The sequence below is a fragment of the Parasteatoda tepidariorum genome, chromosome 3 (assembly GCF_043381705.1).
Source record: "Parasteatoda tepidariorum isolate YZ-2023 chromosome 3, CAS_Ptep_4.0, whole genome shotgun sequence".
In the NCBI taxonomy this organism is placed as follows: Eukaryota; Metazoa; Arthropoda; class Arachnida; order Araneae; family Theridiidae; genus Parasteatoda; species Parasteatoda tepidariorum.
This window is the reverse complement of record NC_092206.1, coordinates 72,442,483-72,468,765: the sequence shown is the minus strand read 5'-3', so window position 1 is coordinate 72,468,765 and position 26,283 is coordinate 72,442,483. Positions and strand designations below refer to the sequence as shown.

Genomic DNA, 26,283 nt, shown 5'->3' with positions numbered 1-26,283 from the left:
AAGGAGTTGGCCGCATATCAGGGAGATCCGTGCTCGAATCCCATAGTGTTACAAGCGTGTAATTTATCTGTCTGCTCTATCAGTCTTCGTGTTGCTGGGGTGACAAGGATCTACCTATATGGTCCCCGGTAAAGTGATTATTAGAAAATTAAATATATTAGACACCATAAAATTGTTTTTTTTTGGGGGGGGGGGAATAGAATAACGAAATATTTTTTTGATTTTAACGAAATTCGCTTTCTCAAAAATGAGATGATAGTTATTTTGTCACTTTGACGAAATGTTTGCTCGGAGCATATACCAGATTTCGGTTTCGTCAAAAACGAAGAAAGTTCCGAAATATTTGAGCAATCACGATTGTGCAAAAAAGAAAGTGATTCAGATGCAAACATGAAATCCAGGCCCGCTTTAGAGAAGAGTACTGGTCACACTCCCTAAAATTTCAAAAATATCATTTCAAAATCAGGAGTTATTGTGAAAAATTGTTACTATTATCATTTTATCATTCGTAAAGGACCAAAAAACTTTATTCTCAAAACTCCTGAATGTGTAAATCTGTCCTTAAACGAAAAATGACTGTTATGATTGACAAAAACGAAATAACTTCAAAAATAGTTTTAAAAACTACTTAAAATGCTATCAGTTTAATCATCTTGTATACTTACATGCTAACGCAAGAAGTCCCTTGGCCATTCGCCTGGACCCGTGGCGGTGACTGTAGTAACGAGGTATAACTATTTTAAGCAGGGGTGTAGGTCATTGTTTAGAACTGGTCTTGGCTCGGTTCGGCGAGAGAAAGGGAACATTTTTCTTTGGTTAATTGAGCTCGCCCTAGAGTGAAGAGAAGCTATCCACCCTGAAATGTGGTAATCATGTTTCCATAGCAGCAGACGGCCTCAGACTTTGTGGCGGGGGGAGTTCTTACCGTAGACAAACTATACTGCTATCTAAAGTTAAGTTAACATGATTCCCCTTTATCAGCGAAAATAAGAAAATCACATACCACCTTTCATGCTCACTATTCACAAATCACGACTCACACAAATTCACAATCTTTCAACTTTTTATTTATTATTTATTTTTATCCATTTTATTTTTATTTATTTTATTTTAATTAAATTGTATTTTTGCTTTAGTTTTTGTAGTGTACTAATCTTCTTTCTTTAAGAACTTTCCTTAAGAACGTTTTTAAACTTTTTTTCCGAATTTGAAAGATTTCCAATGTATACTTCCTTTTTCAAATTTTTGTTAGATTATTATTACCATTACTTTATTGAGGTGTTTTTAGTGTTTTACGTAATTTTACGTAAGCATTGCTCTTAGAACTTCTCCCCTTTCTTGTCGTCTGTCATCCCTCCCGTTTGTCACCAAAAATAGTTTCAATTTCTCTTTGTCACATAAAATTTCGTTTTTATTCATTTCATAAAATTTTGGATAAAATATTCTGTAGGAATATTTTGTGTTTTCCTTCTGTGATCGAAATACCTACTCTTCACGAAATAAATTTTTGCAACATATTCAAAATATTATCACGTTTAATTTCCAAATTTTTCTTTTTATTTATGTACTTTCTTATGAAAATAAGTAGTTTTTAGTGTTTTGCGTAACCATTTCTCATACCTCTTCTCCTGCCATTTGTAAGAAAAACGAGCAAATCTCAAGTTTCGTTCCCCTTTAGACACAGGATGCGGTAAAAAGACCTTTTTTAATATAACTCTTTTTTATTAATAATAAATAAATTAACAAAATATAACAAATAATAATAATAGTTGACTTTTACAAATAAATAAATTTTGTCTATCATTTTTGTCTTCTGCAACGATGCAGAGGTGCAAATACTAATTGAAATTTCCAGTAATTAGGCTGCAAATCTCCTATTTTCAATTCTTTGACGTAGATAGGACAACGGTGTCCCTTTTATATATATTTTCTGATGCTCTAATTGGAAGAAAAATTATATTTCGGTATTTTTTAAATTATAAAAAATAGTCTGATAGTTTTAAAGAAAAATCTGCTACTTAATCGGAATTATATTTGTATTAAAAATAAAATCTAAACAAAGTTGTGTGAAAAGTTTTCTTTTCATTCAAATTCAGAAATTTATCAATGATTGATTTTGTAAATTAAAAAAATTTCAATTACAAATAAGTCTTTTACTTAGATCTAAATAACTGCAAATATGTGCATATTTGAAAAATTATTGCTTGGAAGTGAGCCATGTTTGGAAGATTTCACCTTTAACTCAGAAAAAAAACAGCTGTGTTTCAAGTTGTATTTCATAACCATGAATTATTAAAATGCTAAATATGATACTTTTCACTTATTTTGACCTAAATTAATACAAAATAAGGGGAAAAAAGTATGAAAAATATGGTTAATAAAAAATCTACGTCAAAAGGTTTATCCCATTCCAAAGTGATTCTTTTAGAGAATCCGAACTAATGCCACTTTCCCTGAAACAACTCTAACATAGCAGATCTTTTGTTGGAAATTAAAAAAAGGAAAGAAAAAAGAACAATGTTGGAAAGTTTGAAATTTAGCATGTCTCGGTGATTTGACACGAAATTCCAGTGACCGATTCATCGAGTCTTTAGATCTTTTCTTAAAAAGTCATAAATATAATTCTATAATATAGTCATAAATAGTCATAAATAAATTGGAGTGAAAGTCATACACGTTATATACAGTATTAAAAAAGTAAACATCTCTTCGCCAATAAAATACATTAAAATGGGTAATGAAATATTGAGAAATAAAATTAAAAATAGTAATACATTGATAAGAATAAAATTAATATGTACATATTTACATTTAGCATTTACAATAAATGTGCTACCTTTGGTAACACAGTGACCTAGTCGTCCTGGTAATTACCACTCGATCTGGGTTGCTCTTTGCTCGGGATCATACTCTTCTGGTGGCTCGCACAGTTGGGATCCTAAAAGATTGTTCCTTCCCATATTCTGCCACTGCCGCCAACAAACAATATGTAAACTAAAAGATATACAGTAGTTTCCACTTCAACCGAGCTATCAAATATTTCACGAATATTTTTTTTTATTTTATTTTGTTCTAGTTTATTTTTTATTTTTAAAACTACCAGCGAAAAAAATTCTGAATTTTATCTTCCAAACACTCAGGGAAACGAAATCCGACAACTCGATCCAATGAAATGATCGTTATTATCGTCAATAATAAAAATGAATCTAGCGAAGATGATGAAGACAGTGACGATGAAAATCAGCGTATAAAAATCTCACATACAGATGGACTAAAAGCTATCGAAAATGCCATTGAATATATCGAACTACAGGAAGAGGCGACACCAGCCTTCCTGTTATCCCGAAAAAATATGGCGTAACATTGCTGCAGAAAAACGCCAAAGTTATGTAAAACAAAAAACGATTAAAGACATTTTTAAGTAAAACTCTTCTCGTAATTCTCGTAAAATATGCTCTTTAAGTGTTTTTAAGTAAACTTTACAATTATGATTTTAATCATATGCGGTGTAGTTGTATAAATTTTGTATTTGTTAAATATATTACATTTATACCTACTCTATCCTTTTTTATACTCTTCGCTTTAACCGAGTTTTTTCGGTTATCCGAGTTTGTCGTGGTTCACATTAACTCGGATAATCGGGACTCGGGATTATGAAATTGTGATGTAGCTACATCACACCTGCGTCAATATTCTACACCTCAATTGTTTTTTTCAGTATTCGTTCGTTTAACCTTATTAGCCTTCTAATTTTAAAATTGATCAATTGATTTTTTTTATATCGATTCTTAAAATTAGAAGGCTATTGGTTAAACGAACGAAAACTGTAAAAACAATTTAGAAGTAGAATATTGACGCAGGTGTGATGTAGCAACATCACAAAAATCCTTTACAATTAAAATGGTAGACAAAAAGAAATGAAAACATAAATTAAAAAGAAATGAATTAATTTCTATTCTGTGATGCAATAAAACAAATTTGTTTTACTTATTTATTTATATTTTTTTTGCCACACCCTGTATTTATCTACAATATAGTAGGTAAAATAAAATAATATTATTTTTCGTCATTGCACCTCTTGAAACCACAACTTTTCAGTTTATAACTTTCTGCAATTTTTGTAACAGTTTGTAGCTTTTCAACATGATAAATCAAGTGTTAATTAAAATACACGTCAATCGGACCACTGGTGCTCTGGATGTGCTACATTACCCATGTTGATGCATTACTGCAAGCAGAGGAACATTGAAAATTAGAATATGTAACTAAATTCGGAATATGATGTAAAATATGTAACTTTTCACGTTAACATAAAATTTTTTAAAGGAAATAAATAAATAACGTTATTTTTCAAATTTGCAATAACTCAATTATGGCCAAGATTAACCATATTATCGTACTCCTTACATTTAATTATATGATTATATGATGGAACAAAAACATGACATATGATTACATGATACTATGATGGAACAGAAACATGATACTTGATTGCATTATACTATGATGGAATAGAAACATGATATTTGATTGCAAGTGTTACCATATAAGATTGATTAATACCTTATTAAGGTTTTATGTTCTGTATTATGAATTAAAATATCGATATTATGGTTCAATATTGAACCAATTTTCTGAGAGTATATTTGGATATAAGTTTGAATTGATACCGTCTCTTCCTGAAGAATAAGTGGGGAAAAATAAGAATTTTTGAAGTTTTTACAGCGAATTTTTATTAAAATAAAGAAAAAATCATTCAAACATAAAATTTTCACAAAATTCATATTAGATAAAATAATACATTCAAACCTAAGAACTCAATTCAATCATGCAAAATTTCGTCAAAGCTGCATTGGAAATTCGTGATTTATATTCAAATTTAGACATTTTCATTATGTCAAAATTGAAAAATTGGATCGAAACAGTTCGAAAACTAATTTATTTTGGTTCCATTTCCTTCTCTATTTTTTTCGGAAAAAAAGGAGGTGAATATTATTTTAAAATTAGTTTACTTTTTATAAATAAAATAAAAAAAAGAAAGAAAAGGAAATCTATTTCTGTAACCAAATATTTGAGTTTTAGTTGACTTAGTTAACATAGATTTACAAAGCTCAATTAAGTTTCGTGTATCAACTGCTTGTTCTTTCTATTTTTAACTTAAACAAAGAAACAGCCTCTATCAACCCAAAATAAAATATGGGTGGAGAAACTGGACAAAATAGAAAAAAAAATCTATTGACCAATGGCTGAAACCGAAACGCTTCATTTCAAAGGATTAGAACTCAGAGGATGAACGAATATTAGCCCCGCCTTATCAACATACTTCGCCACCACTCACTGCACACCAAAGTTTTGACGTCACTCCAAACTGTAACAAATCACATATCTTCTTGTTCAAAGGTGTTTTTCGGTGTCTCTTAAAGTTTGTTTTCGTTGGAGCTGTTCACAATTCTACCTTCTCGCCATATTGGCGCTCTTTTTTCCAATAAATCGAAACATAAAAATAAAAAACAGCCAAGAGATTTTAGTATGATTTCAAAATTACCTGAAGTAGTTTTTAGTAGTCATTACTAGTTAAAATTCAATTTCGAAATTAACTTTTCAGAACTAATTTATTGTTTTAATTGCAATTTTTTTTAAAAATATTTTTTTCTTTTAAGTTATTTTTCAGTTTATAAAAAGTTTCTTCTATTTGCTCAGTTATTAGCTCCATTTTTTATTTAATTTAGTACTTTAATATTTACTGTTCTTGTATGTTAGAATATATTTTTGTTTAGTTTTATAATTAATAATTCAAAAACAGTTTATCGTGGAAATTAATAATTGTTGGAATTACATATAAAATATTTTTTTAATCTGAAGTAACAAAATACCACAACAAGATATCTACACACGTGGAAATACAAGTTAGTTTTAAAGGAATTGCAAGTCATTTAAAGCAAAGGAAGTATTATTTCGTTATCGCTAAGTATTATTTTCTTTAAAAACATCAATTATATATAAATTAATTTTTATGAAAAGATTGTTAAATGTTATTGAAGAAAGTTTGTGTTTTAAACGGAAATGCAAAATTTCCAAAAATATAGCTATATTTCCGAGAGAGAAAATATTAATTTAATTGCTAATTTTGAAAATACTTCTAGTTGAACTAACTTTTTATAGAAATTTTTGAATAAAACTACTTTTTCAGGAATATTTGATTCTAAAATCAAATTTCCTTTCATTCATTAAAAGTATTATTGTCTCAGTCTTGATCAAAAATACGTGTTTTTAAAAGAAATTAGGCAACCATTTTTTCAGAAATTCTGATGTGAATAAGATTTATACTCAATTTTAAAAAATTACACTAAAAATAAAATAATTTCTGTCGTCATTTTATGAAGACCATGGAAGTGGAACGATTTATGCTCATGAAAGCTGATTTAGTGAAAAGGCAATTATGCTCTCACAAAGAAAGAGTTTTTCGACCCATCTTCACCGTGTTATAATTCTCGGGGAGTGCCTATTTTCTATGTTATCTTAACTTAATAGTCCTCTAAATGCAACAGATGTTGATTTAATAGTTATTTTTGAGAAAAATGAACACAAAAAAAACCGTTTTCCCCTAGGTTTTCATCTATTTTTCACATTAATCATACATGAGATTGTTGTAAACTTTACTGATATTCATTGCTAGTCATTACTGTATTCTTTTACGGAATTTTTCCATAGTATTGACATATTGGACATAGTTTCTAGAAATAAAATTATAAAAAAAAAATAAGACAAAATTTTTATGCGACTTACAATAATTAAGGAAGCATATGTACACGGGTATGAGCCGCTTTCTTCACAAGACAAGAAATTTAATAAATATATTTCGTAAATTATTTTTGAACATGCAGTTTGAAATATAGACTGTCTCAAATATTACATTTACCGTCACTAATAAATAATAATAATAATAATAAAGCAAAGCCTATTAATCTTATATTAATTTACTTATTTTAAAAATATTAAAAAACAAACAATGTCCCACGTGCCCCAGAGGCACTTTAGAAATGGTGGAAGAAATTCCACTCTCCTAAAAAGCAAAAATCGCTGAGGAAAAAAGCAAAAATTATCGGAGCCCAGTGCGCGTTAACTTGCTTGAAGGCATTCATAATCTACAACAATAGAACGCAGCAAAATATTTATGACTTCGGCGCCAATTCTTGGCGACGCAAGAAGAAAGTTTTTTTCGATGTTTTCTTGGCGATTCGACAAGGTGGAGTAACCCTACAAAGTACCTGAGGTAGGACTTTTAGCCTCTGTAGCCTTGCGTAGTAGTAGAGATATCTTCGTTGCTACTCAGACGCGTATCCAGCCTCAGGCTTGCATGACGACCGCCATTTTTGGACTACCATGCGTGACGTTGTTTGTGACGTCACACTCCGAAGCTCTGCGTACTCATCCAAGAATTGACCTTTTATTGACAGTTGCCCCGAACAACACCCCTCTTGTAATTCTTGAGTGATTTTCTCAGATCAAGTACTTTTTTGTAATCAATCGAAAGTTTTCTAAACAAATCTTCTAAAACAATATAAACAACAATTGCAGAAAAGTAAATTACTTTATTCAGCAAAAAAGTACGAAAGAGATTGTTCAACAAATATTTTGTGGATTTAGATATTATTAAAATTAGTATTTTTTTTAAAAAAATTCCTTTAAAAAAAAAAAAACATAGATATGTAAATTTGAAAAGAGTGCCTTCAAATGTTCAGAGTAATTAATCGTAATTAGTAGATTTTTAAAATCTTTGCTAATTAGTAATATAATTTAAAACGTTGACAAAATCGAAGCAGCAATTTAATCATATCAGCGAAGAAGAAAACAAAGAAGCAAATTAGGTGATTAAACTGAAGATTAAACAACTGAGTGCAAAAATATAGAAGTTTAAAGTTGGATTATTAAAAGAGTGTAACAACGTGTGACCATTGGTCAGTTAAATGTGATGCTAACTTGTGCTTATCCACGCGAAGTGAACTGTGATCCATGGATTTTTAATTGTAATTGAAGGATACGCCCTACTACAATGTGCAAAAAGGTGAGTTAATTTTGTTTTGCTTAATTAGACATAAATTGAAAAACTTTGTATAAAATATTTAATCTTGATGACATTATTAAAATTTTTGATCATTCAAATCTAACTTTACTTTTTAAGTGACAAATTTTTCTTCGGTGGTAGAATCATTTTTCGTTTTTATTTACAATTTTTTTTAGGTTGCATTAAGTTTTTTTATTGATAAATACAAAAATATTCAAACAAAAAATTAAATATTGATAAAATATTCTTTAAACATAAACTTAGGAGAATATACGCTTAAGGCAAATCTTAACTATTTTCTTCAATCATGTCATTTTTAACATTTTTTTCAGATAATAATACTGTGAAAAATAATTTTAACTTAAAAATTTATATTAATTTTTAAATAAATAAAAAAGATTCAATTCATTTTAATGGCAGATATAAATAATTTCACCTTTTATTTATATTTTTCCAATAATATTTATCAACAAATCAATTTTCTTCAGATTAAAAAACTGACTTTAGTTCTTTATTGTAAAAACATTATAAATTTAAAAGTGAATTTCATTTTATTTTATTTTATAACTGTCGTTGAACAGAAATTAATTATAGTGATTCTAAATATATTTTTTTGAGGAATTATTAATAGGAGTTATGAGTATAAATGATATTCTTAGGTCTCTGAAACGCATAGCGTGAAGGCACATGAATTGACGATCATTTCAAAAATCCTTTCTGAACAGAATTACTTTTATATTATAGAGTAACAAGTTACTTTATTATAGAGTTACTAGTTTATTACGGAGTTACTAGTTATTAGTTACTTTTATATTATAGAGTTAGTATTACAAAATACTATTTCAAAAAGAAAATTAGTAATTCAAAGAATTTTTTAGCACGCAAAAAGTTATATTTATGCAATTAGTGAAGTGATTATAAGTAATCTATGTGAATTCTTACATACATTAAATATAATAAAAATTTTACATAACATAGGGTTCGAAACGTCAGATCTTAACTCATCACTTATTTTAATGATAAGGAGCTTCATTCATCATTATTTTACAACTTAATTCTGAAACAATAATAAGTCACATTTTCGAATTTAAAAATTTTTTTTTACCTGCTTCAGGAAGGAAGTAAGACAAACAACACAATCATGATTATTCAAACATAAATTTTTTATATGAAAATACCTGTAATAATAAAGTGCATTTCTTTAAAATTTATAATATTCTAAGGAATTATTAAAAGTAAAAAGCTATCTAAATCAAGGCATGTACTTTTAATTCCAAATTCTCCTTCATTTTTTCTAAAAAAAGAATTTTTTGGCTTATTATTGTTATTTTTATAATAAAATCGATTTTAAAATGCCCATTATTGACTATAGTTTGCTTGGCTGAAGCGAAAAAATTTGTCAGAAAAAAGTTCCGCTTTTTCTCCAACACCAAACACACCGCTTAAAAAAAAAAAAAAAAAAAAAAAACTCTTCTTTTTGGTTCAATTTCTGTTTAGGTTCAATTTATCTTCGTTTTTCTTCATTGCCGTACTATATTGTGGGTTTAATATCTTTAATATTACTTTCATCCCCTTTCCTACTAGTGTAGTGCAAAAATTTGTAAAGGGTAACAAAAACAAAAAGTTACCAAAAGTTTAAAATTCATTTTTTCTTTCCCATTCCCGTATAGCATTGAAATCCTGGAGAAGGCACAACATGCAATTATCATTTGTGTTTCCTTTAAAAATAATAAAATAATTTGAACTATAGAAACGTAACTGTTCACGAAGTCCGTCTATTAAAATTGAAAGAATACGCACAAAACTACAAGAACACGCGCAAGTTTTTTGGAGAAGTTTGATAATGTTTCTTTAAAAATTTTAAAGGCGATGAGCCAAGGAAAAAATTTTTTGATGTTAAGAATTCTGGTGCCGTTTATCATTTTCTATTCTACTTCTTTTTCTAACTTTTCCATTTAGGGATCGTAAGTTGATAATTTTGTTTTCATTTTAAACATTTGCTGTATTCAAACCAGCATGTGCTCTTTCCTCTGTAATGTTAAAGTTATGTTCTTGCTTTTTTTTCCCCCTACATTTCTTTTTCTTATTACTTTTTTCTTTTAACCCTAGTGTTATGTACTTTCCCTCGAAAGTGTTAGAGTAATCTCTCCTCTAATCTTGAATTTAATGCTAAGATTAATCTTTAACGTAAATATACAATTCTATCCAAAGTTTCCTGGAGTTAAAGTATAAGCAAAGCAAATTCTACATTCATTTTTCTATGAGAATGTAAACTTAAAAACTTTTGCTGAATAATGAAAAATAAAAAAATCAGAACCAAAAGTTTAAAATTGAAATATACATGGATTTCGGAAATGAAAAAAAAAACCCTCTTAATCTTTTTTGAAAATAGTTGAAAAAGAAGTTTAAAAAAAGTATACAGATTATGATTTACAAAATTATATTTAATCGAAGGGAGAAAAAAAAAACGTTAACGATTCACTATTAATAAACTTGTTGACTTGTTCGCTATTAAGAAAGAAAGTTGATGTCGAGGAAACTTGAAACCCATTAGCAAAATCTGTTTGATTGCTGAGGGAAACCAAAAGGAGTTGAAAGGTGATTGACAAGTTTTATCAAGCAATCAAACTGGTTTTTGTGTTTTCAACCTTTTTTCTCTGGTGATACTTCTCTTCGATAGTGTTTTTGTTTCCCCCTCACTTAAATTTAATTTTCGACCCCTAGTATGTAATCTTTTTACAGGGATTAAACAAATCTATATTAATAATATCCGATTTAATATATATCATCTAAATATTTAGGAGAGCGTTTTTGAATGAAGGCACCATAACTGCCACACCGAATAACAAATTCTGTTAAAATTACTGTTCTGTAAGGTAATAACACTTCTAGTTTAAGAAAAGAAAAATTTAATTCTGATTGATAAAGCTAAATTTTATTATATTCATGTTTAAACCATTCATTTGATAATTTTTTCATCCGTATGGTAACGGTTTACCGTAAATTCTGGTTTTCAAAATTATAATTCTCATTACCACACATTTAGTAAAAAATACAAATCTGAAAAACAAACTTAACCGAATAAATGGGTTTCTTATACCATGCTCTAAGGTATCGTCCAAATTTTATCACATTTACCAAATTTTATCCCATATTATAAAACCATATTTTATAGTTAATTTTATCAAAATCATTACCAAAGCACATCGGTTAAAAGTATCGAGCTTTTCGATGTTCCCATAGAGCCAGAAACACTTTAAATTTTACCATGTTCTGGTAGTTCTGTCTATACTTCTTTTTTTCTTCGGCAATGAGATATTTATGCGTATTGTGATGTTACATAGTCGAAATTCCGAAAACTTAAGGAGCAGGTGCACTGTTATATCAAAACTTGGTAAATCAAAATATCACTTAAATTTGTTAAATCTTTAATATGGGGCAAAGTTTAACAACCTTATCATACTTCTTAACCTCCATTGCACGATGCTATGGTTCAACTTGAACAAAAAGGTGATGCAAATTAATATCTTATTAAGACTACCTAAAATTTGCACCTTATTATGGTTCAAGGTACTGACATTATGGTTCAATGTTGAACTGATTGTTCTGAGAGTAAGGAGTAAAAGTCTGAAAGAACATATTTCTGTCTGGATGCAATCTTAAGGAGCAGCTCGATGCAAGAACTTTTACATCGAGCAGAAAAACAGAAGACCTATGGAGAAAATGCGTCTTATTACCACACCAAGTCCTTAACTCTTTAGGACTATAAACCCAATAAAGAGAAGCCAATTTTTTAGGGATGATACTGCACTATAAAAAATTTTTGGTGACAACTGCCACCAGTTTTGATGTTAGAACTGCAGTAATTGTGCAAATAATAGTACAAAATTGACAAAATAACAATTGTTTAAAAGAATTAGTGAAATACATTACTAATACATTTTTGCAATGAAACCGAAATTGACCCTAATGCGCATGGAAATATGAAATACTTTTTTCTGATTGGAAGAATATCACATGATTTTAATTTTGATAATTTAGAGTCATTTATAGCATTGCGGAAACTGCGAAAACTAATAATAGGTGACACGGAGTACCTGGCCAATGAGACCAAATCCGTAAAAGATGAATTGTCCATTGAATCAATGCCTGTGTTATTAAAATTAGTTGATTAGTTAGATTAGTAGTTAGTAATTAATTAAAATGAAGGGGATTTAAAGAATTAAATCTCTAAAACTTTCGCAACTTTTTTGCTTTCTCAAATAAACTTATCAGTTTTCAGGTATTACTTTCAACTTTCATTTTTAGTGATTTTCTAGTTGATTTCACATTTAAGTACCATGCAGAAAATAGTATTAAAAATAGAAAAAATTGGCATTATTAGATTAATTAAATTAATTATTGAATCGAGAACAACAACAACATCACCAGTACATATCTTTGCAACCGTTAAAACCATGGTACCATTAATTTCTTCCAAACCTGTAACAATTGTAAATAGTAACGCACTATGCCATGAGCAAAACTTGATTATTGAGTTTTAAATTTGTGGATAATTATTTGGCTCTTTTCCACCAGCTGATTTTACAAAAAATAAAACCTCTCTATCCTTACGCAAAATAATCGAAACCCCCTCTCTTGTTTGCGTTCAACTTTTAGAATAATCTAGTTTTTGGAACTGTAAAAGTAAATTAAGATGGAAGATGTGTCCTTTCATAAAGCAAAATTGACGTAAAAAGAAACTTATGAAATTTTGAAACTAATCAAAAACTTTTTCTTTCCCAAAATTTAACATTATTCCAATTTTAAAATATTTCCATATGAAATTTTTTCCCAATTTTTTTCGTTATTTTGCATTAAAAAAAATTAAAAATAAGGGTATTTTAATGTTTTACGTAAGCCTTACCATACCCTTTTTCTCTCCTTGTCAGTAAAAATAAGCAAACCATAAAAAACACTCTTCCCTTTTAGTGCTTACGCAATGTTTGAACATTCCTATACTACACTGTAAAAAATTCCGAGCCACGCAGCGCCACTAATTGTTATTCATTTGTTGACTTCATAAAATGGAGCTCAATTTCACCACATTTTGTTATTTTCACCAGATCCAAATATCAGTAGACGGTTGCACCAAAAGCAGGTATTTTGAAGAAACAAAGCATCTATTTTCATTCCTTCTTTTAATTCTTTTATAAAAGCAGAGGAAGATTGCACCATTATTTGGTATTTTTAAAGCACTCGAAGGCAGACCAAGTTTGCTATTTACCGTAACAAAACTATTTACCGTAAGTAGGTTATTTTATGACATACCCCTAACCATTTTATACCGCCTACCAAATTAAAAAAGCAACATAAAAGAAATGAACTTTAATTAAGGCAAATAAAACATTTATCAACCTAAATAAGTTGATGCTTGAAACAACATGCATTAGTCCTCCCTATACACCAAGACCGAGTTTTAAAGAAAATTTGGCGTCGTAAACAAATATCGTTCAGTTTACAGGCATCGTCAAAGTTTCGTGACTTTTACCAAATTTTGGTGCAGTCAGTTGCCCCATGGAAGTATTTTTGGATCATACTTCATAATTTATGGTGTAACTGAAATAATCTATATTTAACCAAACTTTGGGATAATGAGAAATTTTGCACCAAATACAGCTTAAAAATTTACCGAGCTTTTTTACAGTGTATTCCATACTATACTACACTATGCTAACCTACAGAAACTGCTGTAAGTGTTTTGAAAATTTCACATGCCAAAATTGTTAGCTCATTTTTTAAGATTATGATCAAAGCTTTTAGAAATGGCTCCAAATTTACGTTTGAAAAATATATATGACTAAAGAAAGCTGAGGAAGTTAAAATGTCATATTTTTTAATGCTAGTATTTTTGAAAATGATTCTTTAAAATCGTGATATTAATAAATAGAATATTTTTGTATTTAATGATGTTAAAAAGAAGAAACCTTTTAAATTCTACCTCTCATTTTAATTAAATCAATTAGTTTATACAAAATTTAAATAAAAAAAGTTACACCATCTTCGAAAGCCTTTGATCACGATATTTTGAAATGCACTATTTTCAAGAAAGGCATTGAGTTATTAAAAAAACTGTTCACATTATTTTGTACAGCCCTTATGAACCAAAAAAGTCAGAGGTTAAATTATATTTATAACAAGCGAAAACAATGACTAAAAATAGTTTTGATTAAAAAAAATTTTAAAAAAAATAATCTGTTTTTCTTTTTCATTCTTTCAAAGATATCGATGATAAACAATTCAATTTTAAATCACGTTACGATCATGTTTTCTTATTAATTCAGCATGTGATTTAATAATGAAAAACAAATTAACAAATCTCCCATATTTATGTAATTTTACGAAAATTGAAACCATTTTTTTTGCTTAAGCTTAATTCTTTATCTTTATTTCAATTGAAATATCTAATTGTTTTTAAATCTGCAATGATTCGTGACGCGTAAAATTTCTACTTTTCATTTTAACTCAAGCAGTTGAGAGGATTTAAGCAATGACAGAGATCGAATTTGTAAAGATCTGTTTAACATATTTCTCAACAACTAATCCTATTTTCAAATAAACTACAAAACACGTTTGCATTATTTTACATCTGATTAAGCTCAGTTGAGTGACCTAAAATAAAGAAAATATAACTTAATATGAATATAATCGATTCTTTAGAGAAGTTATAAAACAGCTTACCCCACGTTAAATAAACAGATTTTAAATTTCGAACACTAAATGATTTTAAACACTTTCACTAAAGTTAATAATTATTTATTTTTGTTAATTAATCCTTAAAATAAAATTAATCTTTAATGAAAAACTAGCTACACTCTTAGAATTTCATTCTAAAATTTCGGTGAAATAAACGGCAGCAGTCCTTTTAACCATAAAGTTCACGATAACGAATATTTTTTTACATTTACGGTTTAAAACCGTATACAACTAATAGGGTTAAAAAACCGTAAAAAAGAAATTTAACTGGTCATTAGAGCTATGCTTTTCATTATGTGACAGACATTGGAGCTAGGTTGTGGTTGAGTCGTGTTTCATCAAATGAAGCGTAGAATGTGGTTTAATTATATTTGCTTCTTTTACCTATCGTAAGAAATGGGAAATACTGATTCTTTGTGTTAAGTAACTTTATGATGCTGCCATTTAGGCGTGAGTGATAGTTTCGCATTCAAATAGTCCAGGGTCACAAATCAGACATTTCAGGACACAGGAAACTCTTCATGTGTTGAAGGGAATAGAGGAAATATTTTGATGTCAAAGCTGGGACTCGAGCCCCTGTTCTGTTGGTCATGAGATTGACAGATTAGCCCTCTCGGCTATAATATGCACCCAGCTGTAAAGAACTAATTGGTGTCATTAGGTGAACCTAATTGGTGTGATAAAATTCTGGTTCTTTAACTGTATTAGGTGAAAACAATAAATAAACGTTTTTTCCCCCAGTTAACAGTTTTAATACCATCTTATTTATGGTTATTTGACTGTTTTGTTTGAATATGGTAAAATAACATTGAATAAATTGTTATTTAACCATTTTTTTCCGAAAAATATCTAACAGTGTGACCGAAAGTATCCGAGCACCCAGTAGTAGGGTCTCGGAGAGTCCTGGTACTTATATCAATATGATGTTGGTCTGTTGGTCTCCTTTTTCACATCAATGTCAGCTTGCACACGTTTGGGCAAATTTTCCATTAGTTTTAAACTCCAAGCATTCATCCCAGTTGAAGCGAATGATGGCAGTGAGTCCAAAACGTCAACATACATCTCAGAGTTCATGTCTATCAGATTCAGGACAGACCAAGACTCAGGACAAACCAAAAAAAATTACCCCCACCATGTTGATTTAGGTGGATGTTCGAATGTTTTTGGCCAGATCGTATAGCCATACTCTCAGAAAAATCGGTTGTCGGACCACTATCGATGCTTTGAACCTTAATATGGTTCAAAATGTCTACAGACTCTGTGTTAAACTGTACCACACTTGCGTTTAATTGAACCAAACCACTGTTCAATAATGTTTAAGAGGGTACAATGTGCAGGATATGGTTCACTTTAGCACCGTATCAGGGTTGTCGTAAAATTGCTAAATAGAATGGAAGCTGAGCTTTTGTTTGTCAGATTACATTCACATTTTTGAGGTTTACTTATATTTCTTTGTTTCGTGATTTTTTTAAAGAAGAAATAACTCTAATTCATTTAAGAAGAGCCGCGATGGATCAGGGGATAGAGCGTTCGCCTCCCAAGGAGGTGACCCAGGTTGTAATCACAGCGGCGGCTGATTGATACTACTTCTGCACCCGGATCGAGCCGACTACAGTGCTGACGCGAAATATCTTCAGTGGTAACCAGATCATGGGTTAAAATCCCCTTGGCATTGGTTTAACTGAAGAAGGTTTTCGTAGTTTTCCCCTCCATGCAAAACAAATGTAGGTTTGTTCGATCAAAAAGTTCTACTCACTAGTCGAACATTAGTTTGTCCCAATGATGGATCCTGGAGTTCCCTTTTCTTTTGGGTTGGGTTCAAAATTACAAGGATATGGAGTTGAACATTGATAGTCCTTAACTCAGAATTGGGTCGGCTGCTCAACATTAGGTTGTAAACTGAAATCATTTAAGTGATGTTTTCTTAAGAAGTGAATTGAACTTTTCTCAAAATTAGTTTATCTTATTTTAACATCTTTTGAGAGCCGTACAAATATCCTAAAAGTATAAGATAAAGCTTTGGAAAGGAGTAAAATATTGTGCATTTTGCTTCGACGCGAGAAGGTGTGAAAGAAACTGAATTAAAAAAAAGAAGTATGAAAGTAAAAAAGAAGAAATAAAATTATTCATATATGAGACTAAAATTAAATTTAATTACAAAATTAAAATAGCGTTTTTCAAAAACAAGGCTTTTTTCATACTAGCTGACATAAAAACTTGTTTGTTTCACTAATGTTAGGTCCGCTGCATTTCCGCGAAGTTTTCTTGAATGAGCAAACAGTTTCTAATCCATCTTTAATGATAAACTCCTCTTTTTTTAAAGCATTTTATTTGTAAAACAGTTCATTTTAAAAAAATAGTTCTCAGTAAAGAGCTCTCATTTTTAATAAATTAAAAGAGATAAGAACATTGTTTCTTCCAAATTTTATTCCCCCATCTTATATCTCCGATACTTATGAAATATTTAAGTTTTTAAAATATTTTATTTAAATTTCAAATATTTAATTTAATTTTGAAATTTAAATAAAATCATTTTATTTATTATTTTATTTAAATTTCAAATATTTTTAAAATATTTTATTTAATTTTCAATTCCAGTTTTTATATAAATTTCATGTTTAAAAATAATTTTATCTGAAATATAAATTTTTAAATATTTAAATTTTTTTAATATTTAAACTAAAAATTAAATTTGAAAAATATTATAATCCAAATTTAAATTTTATTAAAATTTAAATATTTAATTTGTTAATTTAAATTAGCTTTTACTATTGAAGAAATAAATAAATTGGTCTCCCTCGAAACTCTTTAAGACTATCTACTTATTAATGGTCTTAAATTTAAAAATTTTGTATTTCAAAGTTTTTAAAATAGAAATTTAGAAATATTTTGAACTTAGAAAATTACTTCGTATATCGCTACTTACTGCCAACTGTCTTTATTAAATTTTAATTATTTGAATGATTTTATTTAATGACTAGTATTGTTTAAAAAAGAATCTTTTCCTTGAAAATGGTAACAAATAAGTATGTACATTTTCACTCACAATTCTTTTTACAACCACTTACTTACTTCACTGCAATTTTTTGTCATTTTAAGAACTTAACTTTTAAATGATTTGAATGGAATATAGAAAAAAAATTAATTACATCTATGTTAACATTAAATATCTTTATAACTGTTAAAAATCAAAGTTAAAAATAAAAATGTTTAATTTTTTTATTGAAATTTTATTTAAATTGGAAGGAATAGTGCAATGTTACTTATAAAACTCTTAACTATCTTAGTTGGTGTTTTTTTTATTAAAAAAATATTTTAATTTTATACGATTATAACATATCACCTCTCAAAGCTATTTACTATTATCTACTAGAGAAAAGTTTTATTTTTCATAATTTATGTAATTTAAGTTTATAAAAAAGTTATTTGACTATTACTTTTTATGAACTTTAAAAACCATATGCAAATATTATGACTGTTTTTTTTTGAACTCGCTATATTTTAAATTCTTATTCTGATTATTATTATTGTTAATTAATTAATTTATTTCTTTAAATATCCTAGACTTTGAAAAAATATAAAAATTGAGCAACGTTATTGCTGACTTCATTAAATTTAAAACTGTGTTTAAATTATCTTTGAAAATTTGATAATAGTTTAAAGATAAAGTTGTATAGTTGAATAAAATATAAAGCATTAATGTATAATAATGATTTAGAGAAGTTGATTAAAGGTATCCATAGCTTACATTGAGGAAATACTTAAGTACCCGGAAAATCTAATAGAAGAAAATAAAATTAAAAAACAATTTCTAAACATCCGATTTGCTGAGTCATTCAGTTATTTGCAAAATTAAGTAATGTTTGTGGAAAATTTCAATCCGTCTTAAATGGATTAATCATTTAATAATGTCAATTTATTGTTTAATTTCTGACAAGTTTATATAATTTTTTTTCTGTAATTCCCACGCCCCAATTTTTACAATCGTAAACTTTCCTTTTGAGGTGAAACCAAGAATGACATCTCAATATTTTCGTCATTTTTGGTAGTTCTCTTCCTTATTTTTCTTCTTACATTGCCATTAATTTTGTTAGTTTGTTTTACATTAACGCAATTAACAACTATTTAAAAAAAAATGTTTTCGAATTAATTACATTTACATTCTACAGCAATACAACCTCAAATTTTTCAAATATTTTCAAAAATTTTTACTGAGTAGGCGGCTTGTGTTTCAAATGATATATATTTTAATTTTTGAAGAAAAAAAATTTGAATAGTTACAACTTTAAAATTTGGTAACTAGGTGCAATAAGAAACTTTAAAACGAATAAAATTAAATTGGAAATATAATTAGTTACTTAATGAATGAGAGAAATACATTCATAAAATTTTTCCTGTGTTTAATCAAAACCATACATCAAATTATTATGAACATTAAATACCAAGTTTTATAAACATTATTTGAGTTTCTGTAACATTTCGATTCAATATTAATCACTCATTTTATAATTAACAGTTACATTATTAAAATTTTGAAAAATTGGGAAATTTTAATTGATATTGATCTATTAATTTTATAATTTTATTCCACTTAAAGCTCTTTTGTGTCTATAATAAACATATACTACAATAAAAATTAAATTTTAACTCGTAAAATATATCGTCAGATGTATCCTCATATGCTTTAAGCCTGAAATTGATGATTCCTTTGGAGTTTTAAGATACTTGACTATTTTTAGAATTATAGTTTTTTTAATCACCTTTGGATTGTTTTGGAGCGAAAATTTCATTTGAAATGTTCCCGCTGGATTTACCTTTCTAATTCAATTTAAAATTTCAAATGATTTAAACTATTTGTAAAATTACAGGTTTTAAACAATTTTGAAAAATAAATACCACATGAAATTTTCTCGATAAATTCGCCAGTTAAATTATATTTGGAGTTTTGACTGATTAAACTTTAATAAATAAAATCCCAGGTTTATGGAATTCTGAATGGCTTAGGAGTGATATTTACCACTTTAATACGTCCAAAATCTGAATCCTGATTGACACGCAGCGTTACATTCATTACAATAGGTCATCACTGTAAAAAAACTTAATGTATTTCTAGGCTGAAAATAGTTGCAACTACTTTACACTAAAGTGGTGTAGCGAAGCGTCATACGTAACTACACCAAAGCATTTTTTTGCACTACTTGGTGTTAAGTAGCCGCCACCACTTCTGTTATTCGGAAAACATTATAATTAATATTTTCAGTAGGATAAGAAAAACATTATAATCAGAAAAGACATTCCTACTATACAATATAAAGTAAGAATAATTAATTTAGGATGCATGTATACACTATTTGACATAATAAAATTAGTTGTTAATCACGCAGCACTGAGAAAATATTACATTGTTAGAAATTTCTTGGAAAAAATGCTTAAATGGCAATTTATTTAATTGTTATTTTACCATATTCATACAAAAAAGTCAAATAACTGTAAATAAAACGGTATTTAAATTGTTAACAGTGAGTAAAAACGGTTAATTAACTGCGTTCACCTATTACTGTTAAACAAACAGAATTTTATCGCATCAACTGGGCCCACCTAGTGAAGCCACTTAGTACTTCGCAGATGGGTACATATTATAATCGTGAGGGCTTATTAGCAATCTCCTGATCCTGAGTCCTAGCGTTGACACCACAATATCTTCCCACTCCTTTCAATGCATAAAGAGTTTCCAGTGTCATGCTCTCCCCATATTTTGACCAAGGGCTATTAGAATACGATATTCTCGTTCTGGCATAGATATCATCACCATAAAATCTGCTGAACTATATTCAATGTTTAGTTAAATTTCTTTTTTATGGTTTTGAAAACATGCTAGTTATAAATGGTTAAAAAACCATGTAGTTTTGTAATCATGGTTTTTTAACCATGCTAGTTGTAAACCGTAATGGTTAAAAATGTTCTTTACCGTGAACTTTGCGGTTAATTGGATGGACAGACTACCTGCTATTTTACCTTATTATTCACAAGCTCTTAGATTATCAATCTTAGGCTAGTGGAATATATTATTCTATTCTGCGTGTCGTGGCACCATATAACTTTACGCAAGCTTTAAGTTCCAGATTCAATTCGAATTATCGTTTCATCAACAATTATTTAAATTTTTAAAACAAAGAAGAAACTGGATTCCGGTTACACTGCTAAATTTAGCACAACCAACTTTTTTTAAAAAAAGAATGAAAAGTTAAGTTTAAATGAAAAGCTAAGTTGGATTCGTAGTAAGCATCCTCTGAGCAGGAGCAGAAAGTAGATTTTCAAAATTCTATTTGAACGGAGGACGCAATATGCTGAAAGGTTGACGTGAACAGAACACACTCTGAAAACAAACTCTAAATATTCCTGACGAAAGTTTTCGAATTCAATGAACAAAATGCAAGATTCTCAAACTGCATAAACTCGACGCGTTATAAAATAACAAATTTGGAGGAAGTAAAAAATTCGAGAGATTTTAAGATTAAAGAAAACAATATAGAGAGATAAAAGGCGATATGATAATTTAAATGGTGGAAGACACGTATTGGATAACAAACTTTTTGTGTGAACAAATTTCTGCGCTGAAACATTAATATAATTTTAAAACCAAAATTATTTATAAAAATGAAATTTAATTTAAGTGGCCTTTCTCTTTTGACCGAAATCAACTGTCAAAAGAATGGAAATAGGAAATTCGAAATATGCTTTTAATCCTTTTTATTTAATTTTCACAAATAAACTGGCTTAGATATTCGGTAGTATCTTTCGCTAAATACAAGGCTTCACCTAATCAGAACTTGATATATAAGGCATGCAGTGCTTTAGATTATATTTTAATTCTTTTTGTGTCAAAATTATACCACTTCAGTTTTGAATCGGTAGTTTTTAAAAGGTAGTTTAATGGTATAAATTTGTCTGTTTTTTAATTTTCGATGAATATTTTTTGTGCACTTAACTTTATAAAAAACTATCCAAATCGGTTTTCATCAGTTGAAATTATACTAAAATTGAATTTTAAAAAATATCAAAACTGATAAATGTTTAGTTTTAGATAGCCTGGTTAGTAAGGCACTGGGCCCATGTCCAAGAGTTCGTGGGCTCGATCCCAGCTGAACGAAGACTCCCCGTGTAGTAAATAGTGACAGATGCACGTTAAATCTGTCGAGTCGCAAACTTCTCCATGTTCCCATAACAAATCAATACCTCTGGGGGTATAGTGCGGCTTTGAGGAGAACTCCTCCAGACTAAAATTCTGGGGCTGTCTGCTACTATGATAACAAGTGAGATCACATTTCTAATGGGGATGAAATGGAGGAAAGAAGGTGTCGATTAGTTTACTCACGACCTATGCCGAAAATTAAGACAAATACCTATAAGACCCCTATTCGAAGTGTCCTTTCCTCGTAACCTTAGTACCCGCCACGACGCTAGACGGGTGTCTGAAGGAGTTCTCCTGAAGGCCGCACTATACTGATTCAAGAGTTTCCTTGTCTTCTGGATTGGCTCAAAATTACATGGCTACGGAGTTGAACATTAGTAGTCGTAAATTCAAAATTGGGTCGGCTGTTCAGCGATGGATATAAAATAAGATATAAAATGTCTAGTTTTAAATTACTGATTCAAAACCACAAATCGAAAATATTTATTGCTTTAGAGTTTAGAGGGAAATTTCATAGAAGTTTTACATTAAGAAAACGAAGAAAAAAATTAAATAAATATATAACAAATGGAAAAAAAATAAAAACCGAACATCAAGTTAACGAAAATCAAAAATTTAACCTAAAATCCGAGATGGCGCTTGCAGAGGCAGCATAATAGTACACCAGCATTATTTAACTAAAAAGAAAAAGTCAAGAAAATTGTTTGTTCTTTAAATAGCGTTCTTGAAAAATAAAATTTAAAGAAATGACGAAACATTTTTCTTTTTCACACAATCTTGAAGAAGTATTAACAGTTAAGTAATAGCATTATCAATACTCGTTTTGACAGATGCAGTAAGTGTGAAAATAAACATTTCCAAGTAAATAAGGAAAAAGCTTTAAAACGTTTAATTAGGTTAAGCTCAGATTACAATTTTTTTATTCCTAAGTCTCAGTTTTATTTTTCCCTTGAAATTATTCATAAAACATTTTATTTTTCATTTTTAGATATCTTGCATTAAAGGCATTTTTGAATAAAAAGTTATATCTCTTCGAAATATTATAAAAAGGCATAATACATTTATATTATCAGTCATTTCATGTACCGGAACTCAGTTGCATGCCTTAGAACACTTAATGGAACTTTTATAACTAGGTTATCTAATGGAATAAATTTCTAAATTGAAAGCGGGATTTTTTATTTTTTTAAATTTTCTCATTTCAAAGTGTCAATCATTTCGATTTAAAAAAGTAGTGAAGCTCTTTTTAAAAAGGAATACGTTTTGTTAAGAAAGAAAAAAAATTTGATAAGTTTTTGATTTTTAAAGCTGTTTACTTGAATTTATGTATGCATTTTTATTAGTTAAATCATGTTTTTTATTGTTATTAAGAAAACTTAAATCAGTTCTTTCTCTGTATTTTTTAAAGTTTCCTTTTTAAAATGTGTTAAAACTCTAAGAAAGCTGTAATGCTAGGAATTCTGGGTTGATTCTTCGAAAATATTTCCATAAAAACATTTTAAAACATTTTCGTAGAAAAAGTTTATTCTCTTGTGCATGTTTAAACGTTTTATTTTATTTTATTTTATTTTATTTTATTTTATTTTATTTTATTTTATTTCATTTTTAGCCCTAAGAAAATAATTCAGGAGCTTCCTGAATTTAGTTTATGACTCTGATTTCAGGCTTGATTCTTTTAAAGTTTAAGAAGAAATTATAAATACTGAATTAATATTAGAAAAAAATTGCTTAAATATGCAATTCTTTATTTACCAGTTTTCCAGTTATATTGAGAGTCGGGTACTATATATAAACGAAGAAATTGAAATATATTATTTACATATTTCGATTAAGAACTTTTTTTTTATATATTCAATAATAAATTAAATTAATCACTTGAATTTTGCTCTTATAAACATGAGTCAGTTAAAAGCTATTTGGAAATATCTATCTATCTATTTATCTATCTATCTATTTATCTATCTATCTATCTATCTATATATCTATCTATCTATCTATCTATCTATCTATCTATCTATCTATCTATCTATCTATCTATCTATCTATCTATCTATCTATCTATCTATCTNTGCAATCAGTAATACATTTATAAAAAATTTCTGGTAATTTTGTTGTTTCTATTTTCTGCCAAATAAACATTTCTTTTTTAAACTATTAATAAAATCAATAATAATGAATTTAGTAAAATATATATATATATATATATATAATTATTTCTCAAAATATTGAACAATTTGAAATCTCTGTAATGTAAAAAAATCTCCATGCTTGTTTTTCGAAAGCATTTATCATCAGATATCTTATATGGATAAAGTAGTCCATTATCCCATGCATGACTTGGGAAAATATTTTTATCATTCAAAATATTTAATCTACATACTTCCTTATTCCTTTTTATTTATTTTGCAATCGCAATTCATGAGTTTTAAGCATTGTACATATAACTTGTACATAAATAATTAAAAAAGAAATTAACACATTTTTAAATGCACGAGTTTCAGTGATAAGTTAATATCTGAATGACAAAACATACAGATTTTTTCAACAAATTCAAATAAAAGATGGCATTTAGGATCGATTTATAACAATTATTTACTTATTTTAACAGTTGCTTTGTATGATGTATTGATTCAGACTACAATTTAACGCTCTTATGGAATGATCTAGCAAAATTTCTAATCCTAATCTTTTCAATTATTAGTTTAGGAAAGACTTTTACTAACATTGTAACATTCAACATTAATAAATATGAGGGGAAATTTTGTGAAACAGAAATTGAGAACTCAGTGAAAAAGGTTTTAAAAATCATTTTACTGACTTTAAGGACATCGGCTTTAGAAAAGATAGTAAAAGCGTGAAGCAGTTCACGAAGCAACAACTTACTGAAAATTATCTTATTTAACTACACAACTGAAAAAAAAATTGTTTTATGCATGCAACTAAACAGGATGTGCATTTTAAACCAGAAATTTTCCACTTTTCTAGAAGCCAACTTGTTTCAGAATATTCTACCTTTGAGATCTTTAAAAACGAAGTAATATTATTAATAGATAAATAATATGAAATAATAATTTATTTAAATCGAAGCAATATTTAATAAAATTTATTAAGCGTAAATTATATGAATTAATATTTTTTAAGCATTTATAATATTTTTTAAATATGAGTAATGTGAATTAATATTTTTTTTAGCATAAACAATATATAATTTTGAAGACGTATTTTTAAAACATAGGTAAATATGGAGGAATATTTTAAAACTTAAATAAGAGGGCGTAATTTCAAAACATAAAAATGAGGATGTATTTTCAAAACATAAATTTGAGGAAACATTTATAAAATATACATGTGAGGGAGCATTTTGAAAACATAAATATGGGGAAATATTTTTAAAGTTTAAATAATAGGGGATATTTTTAAACATAAATATGAGGGGGTTAAAGAATAAGTATAAGGGAACATGGGTGAACCAAAAATATGTGGGAATATTTAATAAATAAATAAATAAATATGCGGAAATACTTTTGAAAAAAAAATATGTAGGAACATTAATATAAGAGAGTGTTTTTGAAATGAGATGATTTATATTTTTTAAAGAATAAAATGAGAGAATGTTTATAAGGTATAAAATATTTAATAAATACACGAAGAAAAAAAAAATTCTGGTAACATAGTGACAATTCTGGTATAAAATAAAGAAAGGAAAAAAGACAATTCTGGAGATAAAAACCAAAATATACGGTATTTAAACCATTCCCTTGGTAATTTTTCCGTTCATATGATAGCGATCTATCAAAAATTTTGGTTTTCAAAATTATTGATTATTAAATTAATTAATATTATTAAATTAATACATTGAAAGTTAAATTTAACTGAATAAATATTTTTTATAACATGTTCTAAGGTACAATGATAAAACAAAACTACAAAATTTCACTATTTGCCAAATTTTATCACATATTATAAAGTTACAAATTTTTTTTAGTTTTTCCAAAATCATTGCCAAAGTGCTTCGGCATAGCATAGACCCAGAAACACGATAAATTTTACCAGATTTTGGTTGTATTGCGCATATTTTATTATTTATTAAACTGAAAAAGAAGAGGATAAAAGTTCTTTTCCTTGCATTTAATAAAGAATTCTCCGAATGAACTTATTCTTACTATTCCTAACTTTGTTTGCATAGTCATTTCGATTCATTTTTTTTTTTTTTTTTTTTTTTTTTTTTTTTTTTTTTTTTTTTTNTTTTTTTTTTGCAAATGTCATTGAAAGTAGGACATCAGACACACTG

The 26,283-nt window shown here is 28.0% G+C and overlaps 1 long non-coding RNA gene across 1 annotated transcript in view; it reads left to right on the top strand.

Annotated features, from left to right (window-relative positions):
* The first annotated feature begins 7,275 nt into the window (after nt 1-7,275).
* LOC139425162 (uncharacterized) overlaps nt 7,276-26,283 on the top strand; it is a 76,468-nt gene continuing 57,460 nt past the window's right edge. The window contains exon 1 of the long non-coding RNA XR_011636439.1: nt 7,276-8,065. This is a non-coding gene — a long non-coding RNA (uncharacterized lncRNA). The remainder of the gene's footprint in view (nt 8,066-26,283) is intronic.